Genomic DNA, 7,920 nt, shown 5'->3' with positions numbered 1-7,920 from the left:
GAAGACCTAAATAGACATTTCTCCAAAGAAGATATACAGATTGCCAACAAACACATGAAAGGATGCTCAACATCACTAATCATTAGAGAAATGCAAATCAAAACTACAGTGAGGTATCACCTCACACCAGTCAGAATGGCCATCATCAAAAAATCTAGAAACAATAAATGTTGGAGAGGGTGTGGAGAAAAGGGAAACTTCTTGCACTGTTGGTGGGAATGTATTGCTACAGCCACTATGGAGAACAGTATGGAGGTTCCTTAAACTAAAAATAGAACTACCATATGACCCAGCAATCCCGCTACTGGGCATATACCCTGAGAAAACCATAATTCAAAAAGAGTCATGTACCACAGTGTTCATTGCAGCACTGTTTACAATAGCCAGGACAGGGAAGCAACCTAAGTGTCCATTGACAGATGAATGGATAAAGAAGATCTGGCAATATATACAATGGAATATTACTCAGCCATAAAAAGAAAAGAAATTGAGTTATTTGTAGTGAAGTGGTTGGACCTAGAGTCTGTCATACAGAGTGAAGGAAGTCAGAAAGAGAAAAATACCGTATGCTGACACATATATATGGAATCTAAAAAATTAATGGTTCTGATGAACCTACGGACAGGAGAGGAATAAAGACGCAGACATAGAGAATGGACTTGAGGACACAGGGAGGGGGAAGGGTAAGCTGGGATGAAGTGAGAGAGTGGCATGGACATATATACACAACCAAATATAAAGTAGATAGCTAGTGGGAAGCAGTTGCGTCGCATGTGGGGATCAGCTCAGTGCTTTGTGACCACCTAGAGAGGTGGAATAGGGAGTGTGGGAGGGAGACGGAAGATGGAGGGGATATGGGGATATATGTATGTGTATAGCTGATTCACTTTGTTATACAGCAGAAACTAACACAACATTGTAAAGCAATTGTGCTGCAATAAAGTTAAAAAAAAAAGTGGTATGTTCACACATGCACTTGTATAACGTGTTCCATCTTGTCCTGCTTACATCACCTTTCAGTAAGGTCACTGCAGTGAACTTGGGGCATGCTCTTCTTTGTCTGAGTAAATTTGCAAAATATTGCCAGGCAAGAAAGGAGAAAAATATCCTACTGCATCATTTCAATAGCTCTAACAAGATGAACCTAAAATCGAGGTTTCTTTTTTTCTTTTGGCTTCTGCCAAGAAATAAAAGAGATTCTGGCTGTATCTCCTGTAATAACCTGTAATTACTGCAGTGATTAAGAGCTGCCACCTTTTCTGTGTCTGCAGACCTCTTCTGTTACGTCTCTGACTGCAGGTCATAACGGTTAGCAGTATCATGGCTTCAGCTGGAAGTGTCTGATTCTCAGTTGTTATTGGCTTTTATCATCATTGGCAGCCTCCACATTTGTATCTACAGCTTATTTCTGTGTGGGCATCAGTGGCCAGTCATTCAGAACTCTCCATGGCTTTCTCATCCTAGCCTCAAGGCCCCTCGAGCTCTTCCAGCCCACGTTGTGAACCACTTCCATAATGCTTTCAGGGTGCAGGAGAATCTGGATCTTCTCTTATACCACTAGGAGGTGACAAGGGACATGGGAGTTGGTCTCATGCCCTTGCTACCTGGACTCTCCTAGATGAGCCCCCATTTCCACTCTAGATGACACATAATGGGGAAACCGTAGGCTCTTTGACCTCTTTCCTGGTTCAAGCCTAGAAACGGAGCACAAGATTCTCTGCCCTCAGATTCCCAGACTTGTGTGAAGGATTTCCCATGCTCATACCCAGTGGCATGCTAGATACGGCTCATATGGACTCGCTAGAGCCAAATGTGTATATTTCTTTGCAAGTCCACAATCAGTGATGTTGTCTTGGTAACTTGAAATTGGCCATGCATGGTGGGAGTAGTTACACAATAGAAAGTGGAGAACACTATAATTCGGGCTTTTTTTCTTTGTTTTTTCATCTGTTAAACATTTACCAGCACATCACTGCCCATACCCACTTCATGGCCTGATGGGGATGGGGGATGCTGGGGTCACAAAGGCCCTTCTCAAGGACATATGAATGTCTAAGCTACTGTCTCTCTCTGTTTCACCTCTCCTCTCACTTGTCAACCTGTGGAAACTTCGAAGTGTAATGCAGTAGAACTTTCATCAGGAATCCTTCCTAAATCTACTGTTTAAGGCACCTAGTTCCCACCTCCACACATTCCAATTTCATTGGTACAGGTGCAACCTTGGCATTGGGGATTTTAAACTCTCCAGGTGATTGTAACATGCAACAAAGTTTGGGAACAACTGTTTTAAGGCATTGGTTCTCCACTCTGCTTGCATGTTAGCATTACCTGGGCAATTTGTATACATATATATATGAATACCCACCAAAAATCGATTAAAGTTGAATCTTTTCAGGTAAAATCCAGGTACTGGCAAGTTTTAAAGCACCTGCAGGTGATGTCGTTGTAAGGAGAAGATTGAGAACTGCTGGTTTGTAGCATAAATTTCTACTCCGATGGTGTTAAAAACTATTCTGGTAAAGCTCAATGCCTTTTCTCTGAATCTATTTAGAAACTCAAAAGCTGTGAGATGTCATGTCTTTCTCTCTATTTGCCTGCTATAACCATCCTACCTTGTGAATCTGTATAGAAAGGTTTCACTGCTGCCTGAGTGGTACAAGAAAGAGAGAGGTAAATGTGAATTCCTGTAGATGAGTAACACACGGGTTACTCTCTAAATATCACTCCACTACAAGGCTTTAAAACAAAGCTTTAAAAACTAAATTCACTAGTTTTGTTCAAGAGAAAAGGAAAAATGGGGTAATCTCTAGGTATCTTAGTCTGTTTGGGCCCCTATAACAGAATACCATAGACTGGATGAGTCAAAAACAGCAGACATTTATTTCTCACAGTTCTGGAGGCTGGGAACTCCAAGATCAAGGCACTGGCAGATTCTGTGTCTGGCAAGGACCCACTTCCTTGTTCATACATGAGTGGCCTCTCACCGTGTCCTCACATGGCAGAGGAGTGAGGGAGCTCTCAGGGTCCATTTCATAAGGACACAAATCCCATTCATGAGGGTTCCATCCTCATGACTTAATCATGCCCAAAGGCCCCCACCTCTTAATACCATCACACTGAGGGTTAGGTTTCAACATATGAATTTTAAGGGGACACAAACATTCAGTCCATAGCACTTGGCTTCTGTTGTCTTGTTGGTTTGTTTGCTTTTTAGAGTTTAGGTTGTGTTTCATTCTGGTTTCATTTTTCAGAAGCTCAGATCACTTTAATGATCTTGTGGCAATGAGTCTCTACAGGCAATAAGTCTCTAAGTTAGTTAATAAGTTAGTATAACTTATTTCTAACTTAATAAGTTAGTATAACTTATTTCTGGTTCTCTCCCAACCAATTTGGTTACTTTGTAGCCAAATTATTTCACATTCTGGAAACTTGTTCCTCTACAATGCACAATTAAATCCTGTCCTGTTTCTTTTCCCACTAAAAATGCAGTTAGATACTTAACTCTTGTTATTTGTATAATCTCACAGCCCAGTGAACCTTCAAATCACTTCTCCCTACAAGATATCTCCCCCTTCCATTGATATTTATCCAGGCGTTCGGCCAACAGATCTATACAGTCAGTGATGGTGGTGGTGGTAATGGTGTTGGTAAAAACACTAAATTAGTTACTAGCTTCATTGTTTCAGTGTGATATTGAGATGTGTCTCATAAATACATCAACATTACTACCTCAACTAAGTTATTTGGCACATATAACAAGCTCAAATGAAAAATGGGAAGCAACACTCTCAAGTCAGACTGACATGGATTTGAATCCCACCTCTGCCACCAAATAGACATGTGGCTTTGGCAAGTTATTTTTCCTCTCTTGGGCTCAGTTCCTCGTCCATTAACCAGAGATAGTAATACTTTTCTTAGAGATGTTATAAGAATCACAGTTAATGCATTTAGACCTAGCAATTTAATACATTAATGGGTCTTTTAAATTACTATTTTCAGGTCTAAGCTTAGCCACATGACCACACCACATACTGTATTAATGTGCTTTCCCACAAGCAGAGAGAAACAGTAAGCTTTCATTTTCCCTTTTAATTTTAATATATTAGCAGCGACTAACCTATACCTAGCATTCAGTGTATCATGTGTGTGCCAGAGGTTGTAATAAAGAAAGGGAGACAAAAAAAAAAGAAAGGAGTGGGTAGTACACTGCACAAATAAGCAACTTTCATTTTCAAACCCCCAAAATCACGAATAAAGATTAATATGCAAAGGGAAATTTGTTCCATCAGAAAATTATTCGGATACCACCTTCATTCTTATTTCCAGAGTTCATCGTTTGTCAGTGCTCTTCTAATTCTTCTGATGACATAGAGAGCTTCTGTTGGGTATAAGAGCTATTTTCTCCTCATGTGTGTTCCTCCAGCAGCACTTTGTTTTTACATCTACAAAACACTTTTCTTGTTTTAATCTAAAACTTCCCTTTACAGATTTGTTTCTTTTCCCCTCTCTAGTGTTTCTCAACCTCAGCTGCACTTTGGAATCACCTGGGGAGCTTTATAAGATATGCAAGTCTGGGTTCTATTCCCCCAAATTCTGATTTTATTGAACTGGGGGAGCAACTTAGCCATGGGCTTTTTTTTCAGAAAAAGCTCTCCAGGTGGCTTTAATCTGCAACCAAGTTTCAGACCCCCTAGCCAGCACCCTTTCTAGCCTACTGTGAGCACCATGAAGGCAGCGACTGTGCCGTACTCAGCTTCATGTGCCTGGTGCATAGCACAGTGGCTGGCACGAGAGTTGCTCACTAAGTGCAGGTGGATATTTAAGATCTTGTCATTTCTGATTCTCTCCCAATCATGGATGGAAATGATCAGGATATCCCTAATATTCTGATCCTAGAATCTTGGGTCCACCAATCCCAGGGGCTCTAGTAATTAGATTCTCATGTTCACTAGTTGGCTCGGGACCTGGATACTGATGACGTAGTGGTGGTCCCCCAACCCTTCTTTCATGTAGTAAATAGATATAGAATAATTTCATGTCATTTGGAAGCCTGAGAAAGAGCTATCATCAATCCTATTCGCAAAGGAAAAGTGAGATTGTCCTCCCAGGAGATGCTTGGTGGAAACAAAAAGAATACTGCAGCAAAATTTCCTTCTCAGTGGATAACTCCATCCGAGTTGAGGCATGAAAGCCTATCAGTAAATATGGCAACGGGGCTTCCCTGGTGGCACAGTGGTTAAGAATCCGCCTGCCAATGCAGGGGACATGGGTTCGATCCCTGGTCCAGGAAGATCCCACATGCCACAGAGCAACTAAGCCCGTGCGCCACAACTACTGAGCCTGCGCTCTAGAGCCTGCGAGCCACAACTAGTGAGCCCACGTGCCACAACTACTGGAGCCCGTGCTCCGCAACAAGAGAAGCCACCACAGTGAGAAGCCCGTGCAAGGAAGAGTAGCCCCCGCTCACCGCAACTAGAGAAAGCCTGCGCGCAGCAACAAAGACCCAACTCAGCCAAGAATAAATAAATAAATTTAAAAAAATAATGGCAACTAAATGGCAACTAAATATGGCAACGTGTGACCTTGTTCCATAATCTCCACTGCAACTCCTTATTCCTAATCATGTTTTTTCTGGGAAATGTTTACTGAATGGATATTTTGTGTGAGGTTCTGAAATAAGTGCTATAAGAAATATAAGGAAGATCTGGTATAATAAAAAATATATCAAAATTACAGAGTACTTTAAATTTACAAAGTACATGACACTTTCTAAACTTTATACTTCAGAAGAATCTTGTTCAACTCAGTCATACTCACAAAATTGTCCAGTCCCTCCTTCCCTCTCTTTGCCATGGTTACGGAAAATTCTAACACTTTAGTTTCTACATCTAAAGCCAGCCTCACAGGAAAATAAGTTATTACTTGCCTGGGCATAATTTAAGAAGTTCTAGAAAGATCTCACAGCCAAAAACACCTACCTTTCTCGCCCACATCTGAAATTCCAACATTTGAGATTCTTCCCTTCTTGATATCCTATTGGGAGGAGTAGGAGAAAACTCTTACAACCTAATGAATTTATCAGCTGCTTCCTTATCCTGGGGAGCTTGGGAGAAGGAGAGCAAAAATCAGTGAAAATCTGGAGGAGAAGGAAGAAAGAGGTGCTGGAGAGCCTGAAAAACAAATTTCTCTATCTCCACATCACACTTAGGTCAGTGCTGAGCACTGCCCCGTTTCTGCTTTGGGTAAAGTGATCACACGCTGAAAATGTCCAAAAACAGACTTAACTCCACTCCTTCTGTCTCAGTAAGCTCCCTAAGTCTGCTTTCACTTGCTTGACATATTTTGTTTGTGTTCTTAAACCTTATGAATAAGAATTGCATGTAAACGTCTCAATATCGCCTGAGGGGGGGAAAAAGTATTTCTCAACGGGGCCCTATTGGCATTTGGGATGGGACAACTCTTTCTCGTGCTAGACATTTTCCCTCCCTCCCCCACCTCAGCAATTGGAAGTAACGCACCCCCCACCCAGTCATTGTGACAATCAAAAATGCTCCCACACTCTTCCAAATGCTCACTGGAAGGGTGGTACTGGCGTGGGTTCAGAATCGCTCATTTTGCATCCTGAACAAGCAAGACACAAAAGGCTCACAGCCGTCTTCTAGAGGCATTTTGCCTGCAGAACTTTGAAGATGAAGTTGTCATCTTATCCTGCCACCTTCAATAGCAAAGCAAAAATTAGAAACTGTCCAAACACATGACACCTTTCTACAAGAAATAAACCAAAAAGGAGTCCCCTCTCCTCTTGCAAGAGCTTAAACATCACGTATATTCCTCTTAAGCCTTCCCTGAATTGAATGTTCAATAAAACTCCAAAATAACTTAATTTTAGTTTGAAAGCTTTGAAGGGAATTACTGAAGTAGTGATGTCAGAGACATTACTCAACCTAACTTGAACTTGACCTCAGACAGGGAAGTTATGTCTACAGAAGGAATATTTCAGTGGCCCCCAGGGGGCACCATAACCCCTTCACAAGTCTACCAGCCCTCTGTTCTGTGGTTAGGCTGGTCTGCAGCCCAGTTCCATTATCAGCGGGTTGGTAGCAAAGAATAACTCTCCAGTGTGATTGCCTGGAGACCAACCAGGCCAATTCTGGTAACCCCACGGCACTTGGGCTGCACTGAAGTCTCAGAGTCCATCCTGCTTGGATCTCTTCCAGTGACACAGTTTGAGTATCTTCAGCTATGACTGATCTCAAGGTGAATCAAACTGTCTTGTTTCCAAATGATGAAACCCAAATTAACCCAAGTTCCAAGGCACTGAGCATTCCTTTGCAAGGGCTCCTGAGCACTTCCATCCATTCAGACATTCAGTGCCTGTATTCATCTCACCAAGAAAGAATATGAGTTGTTTCTCCAGTTCCCCAAGGCTAAGCAATAACTTGAGATATTCCAAGTCTAAATGCTGAAACATTGCCTTCAGGCAGTACAAGGTTTTGTTCTCACCTTGCCAGAAACAGTTAATAGACAATCACTTTTTCTGTACCCTTCCAACTGGTATCCATTTTAATTTTATGTGTGTGTCTTGTAAATTTTAAAGACCCAGCACTACTACTCTTGGGTATATATCCAAAAGAAAGAAGTACCCAAACAGCCCTGTTTTGTACACTGTCCACAAAAATACTCTTACAAGAATGTTTAACTCAGTTTTTCTCATAGTAGGCAAAAAACCCAGAAAAATTCAAGAGAGACTAAATAAACAAACTGTGGCACATCCCTAAAATTGGATACTACCTAGCAATAAAAAGGAATGAACTATTGATGTATTGTTGTAAACTACAACCATCTCAAGTGTATTATGTGAAGCAAAAGAAGCCAGATTTTTAAGAGTACGTCTATTTGTATGAATTTTAAGAACAGGTG

This window comes from Grampus griseus, assembly GCF_964374135.1.
Source record: "Grampus griseus genome assembly, chromosome: X".
In the NCBI taxonomy this organism is placed as follows: Eukaryota; Metazoa; Chordata; class Mammalia; order Artiodactyla; family Delphinidae; genus Grampus; species Grampus griseus.
The sequence above is the reverse complement of the archived record's forward strand: the minus strand, read 5'-3'. Positions refer to the sequence as shown.